Here is a 19,878-nt window from a genome sequence, read left to right as displayed (position 1 = left end):
AGAAGGTTGTGTGTCACTCAAGATAAGGTCAACACTCCCGCTGAATGTCTGCCAGGAAGTTGTGTTCAACACTTCACAGGAAGCACTTTGGTATATTACACTTTAAGTAACAAGGTCAGCTTTGTGTTGTGGGAAATGCACTAGATCAGGGGTGCTCATTACGTCGATCGCGAGCTACCGGTCGATCGCGGAGGGTGTGTCAGTCGATCGCCAGCCAGGCATTAAAAAAATAGTCCTAAAAATGAGCGATTATAAATCTTCACTATGACGTCACTTTCGTCACTTGATTGACATTCACGGCACCCGAGGATCTTCTGAGATGACGCTGGCTGCTGCCAGCTCATTATTAAGAAAAAATTACCGACAGGAAGGCGAGAAACACTTTTTATTTCAACAGACTATGGCGCCGTACCTGTCGTCAAAACTCCAAAGACCGACTGCACAGTTGCACAATAAAAGCGCTGCTTCATCCTGCCTGCACTAACAAAATAAGAGTCTCAGAAAGCTGGCGTGCACAAGCTAGCAAGCTACGGAGTTTGCTGTCAATGTATTTCTTGTAAAGTGTATACAAAGGAGTACGGAAGCTGGACAAATAAGATGCCAAAAACCAACCACTTTCATGTGGTATTGGACAGAAAGGAGGACTTTTTTTCTCCTCCATTTGAAAATGCGGACGTTATCAGCATCACTGTCTGATTCCAATCAATGCAAGTCATCAGAATCAGGTAATACACCAACTTATATTCTTGCCTTTAGGAAAGAAAGGAATCTATATGTGTTAAACATGCTTGTATTATCTTTAAACACCTTTAACTTGTTAACAATATTAACTATATGTGTTAAACATGCTTGTATTATCTTTAAACACCTTTAACTTGTTAACAATATTAACTATATGTGTTAAACATGCTTGTATTATCTTTAAACACCTTTAACTTATTAACAATATTAACTATATGTGTTAAACATGCTTGTATTATCATTAAACACCTTTAACTTGTTAACAATATTAACTATATGTGTTAAACATGCTAGCATTATCTTTAAACACCTTTAACTTGTTAACAATATTAACTATATGTATTAAACATTCTTGTATTATCATTAAACACTTTTATTTTATTAACAATATTAAATATATGTGTTAAACATGCTTGTATTATCTTTAAACACCTTTAACGTGTTAACAATATTAACTATATGTGTTAAACATGTTTGTATTATCTTTAAACACCTTTAACTTGTTAACAATATCAACTATGTGTTAAACATGCTTGCATTATCTTTAAACACCTTTAATTTATTAACAATATTAACTATATGTGTTAAACATGCTCGCATTATCATTAAACACCTTTAACTTGTTAACAAAAACATATATTTCATAAATAATTAAATATAAATTATATATATGATTGAGGTAGATCCCCGCGACTTGATCAATTGAAAAGTAGCTCGCTGCAGAAAAAGTGTGAGCACCCCTGCGCTAGATCAATCTGGTTGATATTTGTTTACTTTATTCATTTATTTAAGGGCGTCGTGGCTTAGATGGACGAGTGAATTTTCACTTTTGCAATTTTGCTTATGGTTCACAATCATTATGAAAGACATGACGACGGATAGTTTTATTTTTTCATGCATTCTAACTCGTAAATAAATGTCAACTTGGAATGGAGCCAATGGGAGGTCCACTATTCCGCCCATAAAACCCAATAGACAACCATTCAAAAACCGCCAACAAAATTAATTTTACATTTTGCGACTTGAACATTAACCAAGTATTAGTGATATTGTTATTATAAGCACTAACAGACACAAACTATTTATAGCATGGCGGTGATCACAAGCTTGTGTGACTATGTTAATAATATACAAGTTTATTGTAGATCATAAATTATGCCTCTCACCTTGATAGTCGAAAGATGAGGATGTAATCCGACACTTTGACAGCCAATTTATGTGGCAAAAACGACACGAGGATTCGAGTCATTCTTCATCTGAACGGGAATATAACAAGATTCTATCAGTCGGCATCCTAATGACAGCAGATATTGTACAGTAAGTGATGTTTTATTATGTTTGTTGGCTCTCATGAAGTTTGCAGTGAGTAGTAATCAGTGATGAAGAAAAAAAAACAGCTAACGTTGTGATGCATTTTTTAAATTAATTTGCCACGTATTCCTAAAATTAACAAAATACGTAAATATTACATGTTATTATGAATGTGCCCGTTACTACCTTACATATATACTTACATTGTGTATATAAAACCTTAATAGAGGTGTTTGGAAGTTTTTTAAGGGCTTGTATGAGCAGAATGGAGCGGCTCCAATAGGCTCCATTGTAAGCTGACTTTTGATCGAGTTTAATTAGTATTTAGAATGCATAAAAAAGGAAACTATATGTGTTCTTGTTTTACATAAGGATTGTGAATGATAGGCAAAATTCCAAATAAAAGTGCAATTACCCTTTAAGGGGCTCCTGGTATGATTGTGAATGAATGTTTGGTGTTGGCTGTAGAGTCCGTGGGCCCAAATTGGCAGCCACGTTTCTGTTAGTCTACCCCATGGCAGCTGTTGCTACAAATGTAGCTTACCACCATCAACGTGTGAATGTGGAGTGAATGAATTATGGGTTTTCAATATCACCTGATTTGAGTCACTAGAAAAAAGCATTATATAAATCTAATCTATTATTATTTAAATATACCTAATTCAAAACTAATGTAAAAGATGCATCGATAATTTTGATCATCATTATCGTGTACTCATCGGATTGTAATCGATTGGAATCATTAGGTGCCCAAAATGGCTCCTTAGTATAGTGGCATTTACCCAATTCTGAAGGTGAAGTCATAAACCTAAAGGTCTTATTTTTACTTGGTGCTATTTTTCTATCAATCAATCAATCAAATTGTATTTATATTGCCTTTAATCAAAAGTGTCTCAAAGGGCTTCACACACTCACAACAACATCCCCTGATGTAAATCCACATTTAGGCAAGGAAAACTCAAAAACCTCCAGATGGGGGGTAAAAAAAGGCAATAGATGTCAAGTAGGTACAGTTATCGATTTGTTAAATTATTAATGTGAAATCATTTTTAATCAATGGATAAAGTGGCAGTTCAGGTCATTGGGGAATCAGTTATGAAGATTGTATCTTCTTCTGGGCTCATCCAGTCCGTTATGCAGAGATCTCTATGATGGAAGAGTGGTCTATTGAGTGGGGTCAATTTGGGTCAGCTAACACCTCCTCCAGACGAGTACCTCTCCAGAAATTAACCTTGACCACCTACTATCCTCTCCTTCCAGAAGAGGGGGGATAGAGAAGAATAGTGGCAGACACTGGTCTGAAAAGGAGTCTATTTAATGGCTAGAGTAAGTTTTAAGGCGGGAATTGAATGCTTCTACTAAGGTAGCATCTCTAACTGTTGCTGGTAAAGCAACACTCGAGTGGAAAACGCTCTAGAGCCTGCAGACATTTTTTTCTGGGGGTCATTAATCAGCCGCCGTTTTTGAAATATATATTTTGGGACAAAACATAGGTTACAAAAACTGTTAGCATGCTAGCATGTAAGTACATTTGTTTGAGATAGAATAGAATAGTATAGAATAGAATGCCTTTTATTGTCACGATACACAGGTACAATGAGATTAAAAGCAACTCCAGTATCAGTGCGACAGTCCACAAAATGTGTGTTGTTTGGGAAGAGTTGATAATAGTTATTATGTGCAGTAAAACCTTGAACTCAATTCACCTTAATGTGTGTTCTTAAATGTGTGTTCCACGTCTTCCATGTCGAGAGCAGTTCTGATTTGGGTTTACAAGGTAAACAACTAAAATTTATGTTTTGGGCATTGTTTTATCCAGACGCATACATTTGTCCAAATGTGGTTAAGTAGCCGCATATTGTGGGTTCCTGGACAAAGTCTAAATCGCTAAAAGAAAAATCGAAGGAACAAAATCCCTCTGCCATCTTCCACAAGGTTTTTTTTTCTTTAAAATGGCCCGCTTGAATATTCCCTCTTCTCTTTTCCGACTCCCTCGTCATCATTTGGGATGTGCATGTCTGTTGTGATTTCCCTTCCTGGTTCGATGACCCGCCCTATCTTGCCTCTGATTGGCCTGTCTGTAATGTTTTTCCACAAATCTTAACCAATCGTGACTCATCATAGTAAACCAACCAATCATCATGGATTTTTCCCGTATATTTTTGTCCCCTGCCTATGGAGTTGCACTAGACAATTTCTCTCTTTTTTTTCTTTCTTTTCTCCCTATATCTTCTTTTGTAGCCTGTAGCTTTGTAGCTAAGCTACCCGCTACAAAATAAAAAATAAAAATAGCTAAGCCACGGAAATCGCTACTCGTTTAAAAAGTAGCAAAGCTACTGCCAAGCTACTGGGAAATGTTGTTAAGCTACGTAGCTTTGCTACATGTAACAAGATACAGCCCAACATGTTCCATTTACTGGAAGTGTTGCAGTCCATATGTCTTTATTGCCAGAGTATGTTCAGTGTTCCTTATGCTGCTTGGTTTATTTTTATTGTCACATGACACCACGCCCGCAAAGAATGTTTCCTCAACTCGCTGTATGGACGCTTTTAGCAGCCTTCACCTTGGCGCTAGGGCTGTAGCGATTTTTTTCAACAACGATTCAATTCGATCCGATTTGATATTTATGGTCGTCAATACGATTCAGGGCCGATAATAATTTTTTTTACAACGATACAATCAATTCAGTGAGTTGAAATCGATTCAGTAACTTTTTATCAAAAAATGCAAACAAGCAAGTAAACCACAATTAATGGCCAATGCATTCAGATCTTATTTGAATAAAGTGAAACCAACATTTAGGTTGAATTAAATTTATATAGCGCTTTACATAGTGAAACCCATTATCTAAGTTACATTAAACCAGTGTGGGTGGCACTGGGAGCAGGTGGGTAAAGTATCTTGCCCAAGAACACAACCGCGGTGACTAGGATGGAAGCGGGGATATAACCTGCAACCTTCAAGTTGCTCGCACGGCCACTCTACCAACTGGGCCACGCAGCCCCATTAAAGAAACAAACAGAAACTTTTCCTGCTCTTCTTTTCATTCAAAGTTGTGTTGCAGCTTTTTGTCATTTGTATTTGTCGTGGCTTTTGCAATTGTGCTGTAGCTGAAAGTTATGATATTGAAAAGCCCGGCAGTGGAGAAGGAGAGATACAGTCGGATATACACTCTCAGACGCTTTCTTAACAAGCGGTAGCAAACTCAGGGAGTCAAAGCACACATATGTGATACAACAGCTGTTGTTTGCCACAACTCTCAACACACAGACACCCAAACTCGCAGGACTCCGTTCACTCGGCCGCTGTCGCACACGTCACACACAACAGCAACACGTCTTAAAGGCACACACATACACACGTCACAGATATTACACTATTGTCTTGTGGGGTTTGCGTTTGTTATGACCTTTCTCGACCACCGTAGATGTTCGCCATTTTTGTTTTAATGATGTCGCAGACGGGAGAATAGACTTAAAGTCTGACGTCTTTATCATTAAAAGTGCTAAACTTCATATGAAGGCTACCGTTCTTATATCCAATGTTTTCCTTTTTCTATTGATAAAATCGATTGAATACCTTTTAAAACAATCTTGGATCGATACCTATCTCTTGGAAGGCAAACGTGCCGAGCACAAATCTTTATACTTGAAATTTAAGAAAATAAATCGATGTATCAATGTATCAATTTAACGTTACACCCCTACTTACCGCCAAACTCACATGACTGGGCTTTTAGCTTCAAGTGAGTCACAAAGCTGTCAAAAACCTCATCACTTGGTCATATTTTTGTTAGTCAAAAGCTCCTTCGAATTAAAACATGTTGAAGACTTTATTGGCTTCGAGTCCAGCTATTGTAAGCAGCAGCGCTATTTTCCTGGCGTTGGATTTTGAGTCCAATCCCACTGCAGCCATGTATTGCTGCTTAAATAATTACCAGTTGTTGTCCACATTACCAGCCAGCTTTAGTCCCTTTGGTGTTCTCAACGTCTCCATTTTACTTTTAATCAAACTGATGCATAATTAAAGTTTTTAGGTTTTTTTCACTCTTGGCACCATGTGGTGGTCATCATTAAACAACAAGATTGAGTCTTGTTGTCATGTCTGTGATCATGTTTTGTTCAAGTTATGTCCTGTTTGGTTTTTGGACTCTTTTTAGATCCTGTTTTCACTCCATTGTTTTTGTCACCATAGCAACTATTAGTTTCACCTGGTTCACATTTTCACTCACGCACCTGTTGTCAATCATGTCACTGTTATTTAAGCCTTTCTTTTTCTGTTGGTCATCCTGGCGACATTACCTCTGCTCACTTCATGCCAAGATTACCCTCTACTACCCATGCTACCCATGCTACCTTTAATATCCATGCCATAGTTCCATGCTTTCCAATAAGTTTTTGTTTATGACCATAGTTCAGTTTATGTGTTGACGTTCTTTTGTTTCATAGCAAAGTTTGTTCTCCGCCTTGTGTGCGCCTTTTGTTTGTACCCTTTTTGTAGTTTATAATAATAATAAAACATGTATTTACCTTCACGCCATGTCCGGTCCAGTTCTGTTGCATCTCGGGAAAACAAACCCCACCATAGTCCAAGCCGTGACACTTGTGAACAATGAGGTTATGCTCCAACATTTATTCCTCCTCCACTAAATGCATCCAAACATCTATAAATAGCTAGTGTCTTCTTTGGTTACGTTTACCTGAACATCATTATTGAGTACCTCTGCTGGTCACAAGTCAACGCTAAAGAGACTTCAGACTGTACAAAATGCAGCTGCCATACTTTTGACCGGTGCACCCAGAACAGCCCATATCACCCCCGTTTTATCCAGTCTTCATTGGCTTCCAGTTAAATTCCGCATTGAGTTTAAGATTTTAGCCCTGACATTCCTTGCATTGCATGGTGGGTCCCCTCAGTACATCACTGACTTGTTATGCCCCCCCTCTTCAGGGCGCAGCTTCCGGTCTTCAGGCTAGGATCTTCTAAAGATCCCAAAAACTTGTTTTAAAAGCCTTGGAGACCTGGCATTCCAAGCTATAGCTCCCAGACACTGGAACAATTTGCATCAGTCCCTTCGTGATCTTGACTGTGTTGAACTTTTTAAGAAACATTTGAAAACTTCTTTTTTTAGTAAAGCTTTTAGTTAATGCACCATTTAACTATCATTTTTAATCCACTTTGTGTCCTTTTTATGATGTTGCCCCTGTTGTTTTAAATTGAATTGTTGTTTTACTTCACCTATGTTTTGTACAGCGCTTTGTGATTTTATCTGTGAAAAGCGCTTCATAAATAAAATGTACTTACTTACTTACTTTCTTACATTAAGTATCACAGTCAATTTAGCTGCATATCTTAACAGCTATGCTGTGCATATTAAAAAAGTCCACAAAAATAAGATTTTGAAAATAGAAGGAAATTATTAAAAAACACCAAGGACTTAAAAGACATTAAAAGAGTACAAAGCTGATGCAACCAGCTGCCATTTCTGCATACAGCAACAAAATCAAGACCAAAAACGAGTAATGAATAATGCATATTGCACGCATACGATTGCACCATGACAACCATAGACAAACAACAAAACAAAAACATCCATTTCACACCCACATTCCGCGGTGCTCAACACCATCATCTGCTGGGAGGGGGGCAGCAAAGACAGGACCAGACCCAACAAAACTACCAAGAAAGCCGGCACCGTCCTGTCCATTCTGCAGGGAAGAGCGAGAATTTGTCCACAGAGACCCAAGTGTCCGATACATGCTCATCTAGCCAGTACTCTGTGAAGCTTGTCCATCCCGCCGGACAGAGAGCGAACATTGCCCATGACAATCGATGGCAAACACGGCACAAACCTCCACCCTCTCTCCCGGTCCTCAATGCCAGCTCCTGAAGGGAGAATAACTTTTTCTCCTACGCGAGTTTTGTTTATTCTCTAATAAAGCTCACCAAGTCGTTGTCAATTTTGAGATTCACCATCTTAAATTTATTTTACAGCGTGATTGTTTGAAGCAAAGAAATACAATTCTCTCATGGCCACAAGCAGGGAAAGGATGACATCTTGCTTCCTCTGGCTCTTTGCAATAATGTCTGTCTACTCCTTCTTCCCAAGGACATGATATTATTTTCCAAAGGGGGTTTGCGTTGTTTTTGTCCCATCTGACTCCAGTTTCCATGTTAACTGCCCCTTAGACTTAGACTTAGACTTAGACAAACTTTAATGATCCACAAGGGAAATTGTTCAACACAGTAGCTCAGTTACAATGATGGAAAGGACAATGCAGGTATAAATAGACTAATATAGCTATACAAAAATCAAACATATATACGAATATATACATAATATGTGTACAGAGTAATTTATATACAGATATATTATATTATGTATATAACATATATACAATATAAACCAATGACCATGTACAATATTACAGTATATACAGTCTATATGACAGCAGCAGCATAAAATGGAGAGTAGGTCCAGCAGGAAATAGAAAATAGACATTATAAACAAAGAGAAGTAGCTAACATGTCAGGTGTCAGGTAATAGGCAGATGTCATCTATTGCTGTATGGCGAGTGATTATACAGCTGGATGGAGTGTGGAATGAAGGAGTTCTTGAATCGCACAGTGCGGGAAGGAAGTTGAAGGAGCCTGTTGGAGTATGAACTCCGCTGTCCCTTAATTGTCAGGTGGAGTGGGTGGGCAGGATTGTCCATGATGGCCAGCAGTTTGTCCAGTGACCTCCTGTCCCTCACTGACACAAACGCCTCCAATTGCGTGCCAATAGTTTGGCCGGCTTTCCGGATCAGATTATCAATCCGGTTTGAGTCCCTTTTGCTAGTGCTGCTCCCCCAACAAACCACTGCAAAGTACAGTGCACTGGCCACAACAGACTGATAAAATATCTCCAACAGCTTGCTGCACACATTGAATGACCTAAGCTTCCTCAGAAAAAAGAGTCTGCTCATGCCCTTCTTGTAAACAGCTTTGCAGTTGTCCTTCCAGTCCAGTCTGCTGTTCAAGTGGACTCCCAGGTACTTGTACTGCTCCACTACTGCCACCTCCCGGCCCTGGATCTTGATGGGCTCCAGCGGGGTCACTCTCTTCCTGAAGTCGATGACCAGCTCCTTGGTCTTGTCCACATTAAGGACGAGATGGTTCGCCTGAGACCACTCCACAAAGTCAGCGATGAGTGTCCTGTACTCCAACTCCCGTCCCTCTCCGATACACCCGACCACAGCAGAGTCGTCAGAGTATTTCTGCAGGTGGCAGGACCTGGAACTATACTGGAAGTCTGAGGTGTACAGGGTGAACAGGAAAGGAGACAGGACGGTCCCCTGTGGAGCACCTACACCACTGACCACAGTATCCGACACGGAGCTCCCCAGTCGCACAAACTGGGGCCTGTCAGACAAATAATCAGTGATCCAGGAGACAATGGATGAACTGACACCCATCCTGAGCAACTTGTCACTCATCATAATTGGCTGAATGGTGTTAAAGGCACTGGAGAAATCAAAAAACATGATCCTCACAGTGCCCTTCCCACCATCCAGGTGAGAGTGAGCATGATGCAGCAGGTAGATAACAGCATCGTCCACTCCTACATGGGGCTGATATGCAAACTGTAGAGGATCCAGGGAAGGAGCCACCAGTGGCCTCAGCTGATCCAGCACAAGTCTCTCGAGGACCTTCATGACCTGGGACGTCAGGGCAACAGGTCTGAAGTCATTTGAGCTCGATGGGATGGGCTTCTTGGGCACCGGCACTATGCAGGATGTTTTCCATAGCACTGGTATCCGTTCTAGCTTCAGACTCAGGTTGAAGATGAAGTGCAGGATCCCAGTTAGCTGAGCAGCGCAAGTCTTCAGGACCCAGGGGTTGACTCGGTCAGGGCCTGCTGACTTAGCTGGATTTACTTTCTCCAGCTGCCGTCTTACAAGTCCAGGTGTCAGACACACCGGGCTGGCTTTCTCAGTGGGGGTGGAAGTGGGGGAGGGGAGAGGGGAGAGGGGGGGAAAAACGGCTGTGGCAGGTAAAAGAGAAGGAGGGGGAGGTGGAGGTGTGAGAACAGGAGTAGTGGGGGGAGGGCCAGTAAGGGGTGCGTTGCTAAATCTGTTGAAAAAAAAATTCAGCTTGTTGGCTCTATCTGCACCCCCATCCAGCAGTTTGGCTTTATTGTTGAAGCCTGTGATGGCCTTCATACCTTTCCAAACCTCACGAGTGTTGTTTTGTTGGAGTTTAGCTTCAAGCTTCCTTCTATAGGCATCTTTCCCTTCTTGAAGATTAACTCTGAGCTGCCACTGAATCCTCTTCAACTCGTCCCGATCACCGGATCTGAAGGCTCGCTTCTTTTTATTTAGCAGCACCTTTAGCTGGCTGGTGATCCAGGGCTTGTTATTTGGGTAACAGTGGACAGTTTTTGTCGGGATGATGGAGTCCTCACAGAAATTTATGTAGTCAGTGATGCAGTCTGTGATTTTGTTGACATCTGTCCCGTGAGGCTTACAGAGTACTTCCCAGTCTGTAGTCTCAAAGCAGTCTTGTAAGGCTATGCCTGCCTCAATGCTTCTCATTTGCACTGATTTAGTTGAGATGGGCTGCCTCCTCACAGCAGGAACGTAATGAGGTGTTAAAAGCACCAGATTATGATCAGACCGTCCCAAGGGGGGCAGGGCAGTGGCGCTGTATGCATCTTTTGAATTAGCATACAGTAGGTCCAGAGTTTTATTTTCCCGTGTTGCACAGTGTACATATTGATGGAAAGTGGGTAAAATAGAGTACAGAGAAACATGATTAAAGTCACCCGAAATGAGAATGAGGGCATCGGGATGTTTGGTCTGTTGCTTAGCAACAGCGGCGTGAATGGTGTCACAAGCAGCAGTTTCGTCAGCAGAAGGAGGAACATACACTCCGATGAAGATTACAGAAGTAAATTCCCTTGGCAAATAATACGGCCGAATTCCAACAGCCAGAAGTTCAATGTCCGGCGTACAAACACACTCCTTTACAGTAATATGAGCAGGATTACACCACCTCTCGTTCAAGATGGCAATCCCTCCGCCTTTTTTCTTACCGCTCAGGAGTGTGCTTCTATCTGCCCGTGAGGTTGTGAAGCCGGGTAGAGACGCGCTGTGGTCCGGGAAGTCCGCGTGTAGCCAAGTCTCCGTAAAGCACATGATGCTGCACACGGCGTACTCCTTTTGAGTTCGGACGAGCCCAAACAATTCGTCCATTTTGTTCGCCAAAGACCGCACGTTCCCCATGAGGACAGAGGGGATTGCAGGCTTAAATTTCCTTCTGCGCTCCTTCATCTTTATGCCGGCACGGCGTCCCTCTGCGCTTTTTCCGTACTTCCACGGGAAGGTCCGGCCGCATTCCCCATAGCGCTGGTAAGGAGAGCGCAAACAGCTCCTCGCGGGTGTAAACAAAAGGTCTGCTGCTCCGCTGATCAAAGCCAAGCACCAAACGGCCCGAAAAGAAAAAGAAAAGTAACGAAAACACACAAAAGCGCCCAAGAACCATAATTAGTGGTTTATGGAAGGTAAGAGATTAAAAAAGGCAAGAAAAGTTAAGAATAATACCAAAAATAAAGTAAAATGAAAGGAATTCAAAGGAGCTACTGTGATGTGCTGCCACTCTTCCAGGCGCACTCAAGCATTAGCTGGCTTATCTTGATGATTACTGCCACTCGCAAATACCAGGCGCCCTCACTCATGCCAGGGCTCTTTTGTGTGTGTCTTTGTATTTGTTACTTTAGAACTAACCATTTTTGATACCTAATAATTTACTATAATAACCATATGATAGTTGGCATGCAGAAATATGATGGCAAGATATACAGTCGTGGTCAAAAGTTTACATACACTTGTAAAGAACATAATGTCATGGCTGTCTTGAGTTTCCAATTATTTCTACAACTCTATATTTTTTGTGATAGAGTGATTGGAGCACATAATTGTTGGTCACAAAAACATTAATGAAGTTTGGTTCTTTTATGACTTTATTATGGGTCTACTGAAAATGTGACCAAATCTGCTGGGTCAAAAGTATACATACAGCAATGTTAATATTTGGTTACATGTCCCTTGGCAAGTTTCACTGCAATAAGGCGCTTTTGGTTAACCTGACTCGCGCCAGATCCTTGTAGTTCGCTGAGCTCCACACAGGGATCTGGGACTTCTCAATAGGAGTTGTATTTCAGAAGGCGGGGCATTGTAAAAAAAAAATCATTGTATGTGATTTGAGAAACCACTTGTCCGTCATCTTGAATGACGTGCTACTTGAACCACTCACATCAAAATCAACCCGTGACGCTGATGACAGCGACGCTGGGAAATCCAAAACAGAACAGCCAACATATTGGATAACGACAGAGCGAAAAGTTAGAGAACTTTTACTGAAACAATGCAGCAATGTCAGTAGACAATCGATGTCACAAAACAGTTGCAAAAGCACAGGGGTCGGCAACCTTTACCACTCAAAGAGCCATTTTGACCAGTATCACAAATTAAAGAAAACAATGGGAGCCACAAAACTCTTTTGAAATTTAAAATGAAATAACACTACATACAAAGTTTTTTTTTGCTTTGTGCTTTGTATAAACCAGGGGTCTCAAACACGCAGCCTGCATCTTAATATGAAAATGTAATGTTAGTGCGGACCACAAGTTTTATATAAATGGCGCTTGACAGCGTCATACTTGCCAACCCTCCCGATTTTACCGGGAGATCCCCGAAATTTAAGTCAACTTTTCTGTCGAATGTCTGCTGATTTTCAACCTAACAACAATAATAGCACCCTCTACAACAAGCATTGACAACGTGCCAGTCCAGGTACATGTTGTATGCAGCTTCTGCTAGCACACGTATGTGACAGCAAGGCATACTTGGTCCACAGCCATACAGGTTACACTGACGGTGACAATATAAACAACTTTAACACTCTTACTAATATGCGCCACACTGTGAACCCACACCAAACAAGAATGACAAACACATTTCGGGAGAACATCCGCACTGTAACACAACATAAACACAACAGAACAAATACCCAGAATCCCATGCATCCCTAACTCTTCCGGGCTACATTATACAACACGTCACTTCCTGTCAATGAGAAAGGACGCAAAAGAGAAAGGCTCCGCTCCTGCTACCGGAGTTTTTTGTTAAATCTGAAGATTTTGACCACTGATTTGCGATCACAGCCACAGGAGAGTACTCTGGCATCTTCAATCTGATTTCGGTCAGTTGAGAGGCACTGGTACGCTGAAAGAAGGCGAGTTGAGAGAGCCGTTAGACTCAAGCCAAAGGCGCCTTGCCGCAGTTCAGAGCGGTTGCCTAGCAACCAAAAGCTACGGAGAGTTTACAGCTGTTTTAAAGTGATCCCGACGTCGCAGAGTGATATAAGTTGACAGGCTGAAACCTCAAATTGATCTCTGAACGGCGCAAGATACGAAATTGTTGGAAAAAACAAGTTAAAGTGCCGCAAGTCGCTAAAGAAGCAACTGCCCTTAAGACACAAGCAAGAGGCAGTGACGTCAGTGACTGCCGCGATGCGAAAAGGTAAAGGAAAGATTGAAATCCCGAAACCTTCGGGGTCAGCTGTTACAGAACACAACTGGGAACAAGATTTGAGGTTGGACACAAGACATGATGGGAATCAAGAAGTGATAATACAAATACTTGAAGAAATGAAAGAAGAAATGAAAGAAATGAAAGAAATGAAAGAAGAAATTAAAGAAATGAAAGAAGAAATTAAAGAATTGAAAGAAATGAAAGAAGAAATGAAAGAATTGAAAGAATATCTGAGAAAAGTAACAACAGAACACCAACAAGATGTGAAAAGTCTGCAGGAAAATATACAAAATCTGCAATCTCAGAACAACAGAAGAAATAATGAAGCCACTGAAATGAGCAAACAAATGAAGATCCTTCAAGAAGACAACAACATGCTGAGGAATATCATAGATGAAATGGATCAGGACAAACGAATGAATGATATCATCGTGACTGGGCACCGAATTAAACCAAGATCCTATGCGAAAGCTGTGAATAATGAAGGTGAACCAGATGAAATGGATATGATCTCAGCAGAACAGAAAGTGGTCAACTTTCTGCAATCAAAGGAAATTGAAATTGACATTAATACCATCGAAACATGCATCCCACTGAACGGAAGAAACAACAACGCCACTCCAGTCGTGCTCGTGAAACTCGTAAACAGAAAATCTAAAATGGCATTGCTGAGACAGGGAAAGAAGCTGAAGGGAACAAATGTGTACATGAATGAGCATCTCACAAAACGCAATGCTGGAATCGCCAAGAAAGCACGCGACTTGAGAAGGCAGGGAAAAATCCAGGGAACTTGGAGCACCAACTGTAAAATCTACATCAAGCTGAATGGAGGTCCAGAAGCAAGAGTAATTGTTGTCCATGACATCAAGGACCTGGACAATTTTTAAAGTTTACACAGCTACCAAAACAACGATGATAATGGACTCTGACAGAAAACAAACACCCAAATTCAACATCGACACTACTATGTTCCAAGGGACGACTAAACAAGAGGACCTACATTCAGGATTGCATTCACCTACACTTATTGAGATTATTGAAACAACATCAAAGATTGTTGAACAAGAAAATATGGAACTAAAAAATTTCTGCAACAAAGATTACAAAAACCAGGATTTGGAAAATGATATAGATCCAGATACAAATTTTTTCTCCCACATCAGTAATAATTGTTTTTATTATACAGATGATCAATATAATAGCAACATTACTTGCGATAACAAATTGTCAATTATTCATTTTAATAGCAGAAGCTTGTATGCAAACTACAGCAACATTAAGAACTTTTTGGAACACATCAACGAACCATTCAAAGTGATTGCTGTTACAGAAACATGGATTGATGATAAAAAAGGAATAGATTTTGATCTGGAGGGATATGAACTAAACTACATCAACAGAACCAACAAAAATGGAGGAGGAGTAGCTGTGTACGTGATGAAGAACCTGAACTACAAAGTGGTAAAAAACATGTCATTTGCTATAGATAATATCTTAGAATGTATAACCATTGAAATATGTCAGGAAAAAAGCAAAAACATTTTCATCAGTTGTATATATAGATCACCTAAGTCAAGTATAGAAACATTTGAAGAATGGATCAAGGCTACTTACATGGATAATGGTGAAAGAATAATGTTCTTATGTGGTGACTTTAATATTGACTTATTGAACCCTAACAAGCAAAAGTCTATTGATGACTTCATTGATACAATGTACAGCATCAGTTTATATCCAAAAATCACAAAGCCAAGTAGAATCACAGCACACTGTGCCACGCTTATTGATAATATTTTTACCAATGAGTTTGACAATAACACTACAAGTGGTCTACTTATTACCGACGTTAGTGATCATCTGCCAGTTTTTACAATATATGATGGACACTACAAGAAGAACATGGAAGACAAAGGGACATTTCGAAGACTGTGCACAGAGAAGAGGATGACTGCTTTCAAAATTGAGCTACAAAAGCAAGATTGGGACAATGTGTACAATGAAAAAGAGGTTGATGAAGCATATGAACATTTCTTAAACAAGTTCATAATACTTTATGACAAACATTGTCCATGGATACAACTTAGTAATAAACAGAGAACGAATAACCAACCATGGATGACAAAAGGATTAAAAAATGCTTGTAAGAAGAAGAATACACTATATAGAGAATTTATAGCACAAAGAACTATAGAGGCAGAAATTAAGTACAAAAAGTATAAAAACAAGTTAACAAAAATACTACGATCATGTAGAAAAGAATATTACAGTGAATTATTGGACAGGAACAAAAATAATATGAGAGCAACATGGGGCATCCTCAATAGCATTATTAAAAAAGGCACAAAGAGGGACTACCCTCAATACTTTTTAGACGGAAATAAAAACAATGACAACATAAAGGAAGTAGTTGAGAGCTTCAATAATTATTTTGTAAATATTGGACCAAAATTGGAAGAAAGGATTCCAGACCCAGTTCCAATTGAGGACTATAATGATACCATAGAGCGAAATCCCAACTCCATGTTCCTCAGTAATGTGACACAGGAGGAAATAGTTATAATCGTGAAAAAATGTAAATCTAAGACTTCAACTGATTGTAATGGAATTGATATGGATACGATAAAAAAGGTTATAGAAGAGATATCAGGACCGTTAATGTATATTAGTAATCTATCATTTCAAACAGGTACATTCCCAAACAAAATGAAAATAGCTAAAGTTGCACCAATTTATAAGACTGGAGATAAACATCAATTTACAAATTATAGACCTGTTTCTTTACTTCCACAATTTTCTAAAATCATTGAAAAACTGTTTAATAACAGATTAGAGAGTTTCATAAATAAAAATAGAATACTCGAAGAGAACCAATATGGATACAGAGCTAATGTCTCAACTTCAATGGCTTTAATTGAAATTACAGAAGAAATTACCAATGCAATAGACAGTAAAAAATGTGCAGCAGCAGTTTTTATGGATCTAACTAAAGCATTTGACACAATTAATCACAATATTTTAATCAAAAAACTAGAACGATATGGCATCAGAGGGTTAGTCTTAAACTGGATAAGAAGTTATCTAACGAACAGGAAACAATACGTGAAGCTAGGCGAACACATGTCTACAACGCTAAATATATCCTGTGGTGTACCTCAGGGATCAATATTAGGACCTAAATTATTCAATCTCTATATAAATGACATTTGTAAAGTTACAAAAGATTTAAAGTTAGTATTATTTGCGGATGATACAACAGCGTTTTGTTCAGGAGAGAACACACAGGAGATAATACAAATAATAGCAGAAGAAATTTACAAATTAAAAAGATGGTTTGACAAAAACAGACTATCGTTGAATCTTAGTAAAACTAAAATAATGCTATTTGGTAATAGTAGAAGAGAAAGTCAAACACAAATACAAATAGACGGAATAGAAATTGAAAGAGTAAATGAAACCAAATTTCTAGGTATAATGATTGATGATAAATTGAACTGGAAATCTCACGTAAAAAATATACAACATAAAGTAGCAAGAAACACGTCAATAATGAATAAAGCAAAACATGTTCTAGACAAAAAATCACTTCATAGTCTATACTGCTCACTAGTGTTACCATATCTGAGCTACTGTGTAGAAATATGGGGAAATAATTACAAAAGTACACTTCATTCATTAACGGTGTTACAAAAAAGATCAGTTAGAATAATACATAATGTTGGATATAGAGAACATACAAATCCTTTATTTATTGAATCAAAGATACTGAAATTCCACGACATAGTGAATTTGCAAACAGCTAAAATTATGCACAAAGCAAACTATAACCTGCTACCCAAGAATATACAACAATTCTTCTCAACAAAAGAGGAGAAATATAATCTTAGAGAAAAATGTAATTTAAAACATTTGTACGCACGTACAACACTTAAGACCTTCAGTATATCAGTATGTGGAATTAAATTATGGAATGGATTAAGCAAAGCAATCAAACAATGTACTAATATGATCCACTTCAAGAAACTCTTCAAACTTAAAGTGTTTACAAAGTACAAAGAAGAAGAACCATGACAAACATTTTCAATTTATTTCATCCATTCATTCATTCATTCTTAAAGTAATCTTACTTATCTCATCATATGAAATATGACTTTCTTGACCAATTATTATTATTAAATTCTTACTATTATTTATTTATTTATTTTTATTGTGATTACATATGGAGTTTATTGTGAAAAAATTGAGAACAGGAAGTGAATAAAAAAAAGTTTCAGCAACTGTTATGTAAAGAAAAGGGGTAGGATTAAATAAGCTCTGCTTCTTCCTACTCCTTTTCGAACATGTTGAAAAGAGAAACTGGAAATTGTGATGTATCATGTTGTATGCTTGCATGTTCGAAATAAACTCAAACTCAAACACCTCCGCTACCACCAAACCCCGCCCACCTCAACCGACGCACGGAGGGAGGGAAGGGGGGGGGGGGTTGATGTGTGGGGGGCAGGGTTGGGGGGGCGGGTTTGGTGGTAGCGGGGTGTATAGCCCGGAAGAGTTAGGGATGCATGGGATTCTGGGTATTTGTTCTGTTGTGTTTATGTTGTGTTACAGTGCGGATGTTCTCCCGAAATGTGTTTGTCATTCTTGTTTTGTGTGGGTTCACAGTGTGGCGCATATTAGTAAGAGTGTTAAAGTTGTTTATATCCCCACCGTCAGTGTAACCTGTATGGCTGTGGACCAAGTATGCCTTGCTGTCACATACCTGTGCAAACAGAAGCTGCATACAACGTGTACCTGGACTGGCACGTTGAAACCGTTGACTGTAGAGGCCGCTTAATGCTTTGTCATCGCAGCATCCCCTTATTATAGTTGACAGGATGAAAATCGGAGAATAATTGCCCCGGGAAAATACAGGGAAAGGCACTGAAATCCGGCAGTCTCCCGGGTAAATCGGGAGGGTTAGGAAGTATGCAGTTGAGCCGCATCAGAGTGGTCAAAGAGCCGCATATTATCAAGGCCACCGGCCTTGATAATATTCCCTCCAGATTCCTCACGGACCCTGCCTCCATCATTGCCCCAATCATCACGCACATAATAAACCTATCAATTACACAAGGCCAAGTACCAAAAGATTTTAAGATAGCAAGAGTAACTCCCCTCTTTAAAAAAGGAAGCAAATTGGAACCTGGCAACTACCGACCTGTTTCTATTCTCAGTTCCATTTCGAAAGTAATGGAGAAAATACTTTATGAACAGGTCGATAGTTACCTTGCCACTAATAAACTCATGTACAAATTCCAATCCGGCTTCAGAACTAACCACTCCACTGACACATGCCTTCTCTATCTGACCGACCACATCAAACATGAGGTGGACGCGGGCAAATACTGCGGCATGGTCATGCTGGACCTTCAGAAGGCCTTTGACACCGTTAACCACGCTATACTGTTGGATAATCTCAGAGCAATCGGATTTAACAAAACCTCATGGAGCTGGATGCAATCTTACTTGGAGGGGAGGGAGCAGGTGGTAGAGGTGAACGGCACCGTGTCCCCACCCCCCTCGGTGAGCTATGGAGTCCCCCAAGGCAGTATATTGGGACCTTTACTGTTCCTAATATACGTAAATGACATGTCATCTGCATGCGACTGTGAATTGTTTTTGTTTGCGGATGACTCTGCCTTGCTGGTATCCGGCAAGGACAAGTCACAGGTGGAGAAAATCCTCAGTGCTGAGCTCTGTAGAACTTGCACCTGGCTCGCTGACAACAAGCTATCCATACACTTGGGTAAAACAGAATCCATCCTGTTTGGGTCCCACATCAACCTTAAGAAAGTCAATGACTTCACCATAAAAGTAGGTGACATAGTTATCACCAGGAAAGATGAGGTCACCTACCTAGGTTCCATTCTAGAGGCTAACCTTTCCTGTGATAAAATGGCAACCAAGGTCATCAGAAAGGTTAACCAACGAACGAGATTTCTCTACAGAATCTCCTCTCTGGTCAACAAAAGCACCTTGAGGATTCTGGCGGGAATTCTCGTTCAACCCTTTTTCGATTACGCATGCACCTCCTGGTACCCTAGCACCTCCAAAACCCTCAAATCTAAACTCCAAACATCTCAGAACAAGCTAGTCAGGTTACTTCTAGACCTCCACCCCAGATCCCACCTCACTCCTACCCACTTCTCTAAAGTGGGCTGGCTCAAGGTGGAGGACAGAGTTAAACAACTTGCACTGAGCCTAGTCTATAAAATC

Source organism: Entelurus aequoreus, linkage group LG01 (assembly GCF_033978785.1).
Source record: "Entelurus aequoreus isolate RoL-2023_Sb linkage group LG01, RoL_Eaeq_v1.1, whole genome shotgun sequence".
NCBI lineage: Eukaryota > Metazoa > Chordata > Actinopteri > Syngnathiformes > Syngnathidae > Entelurus > Entelurus aequoreus.
This window is presented reverse-complemented; position numbering follows the sequence as displayed.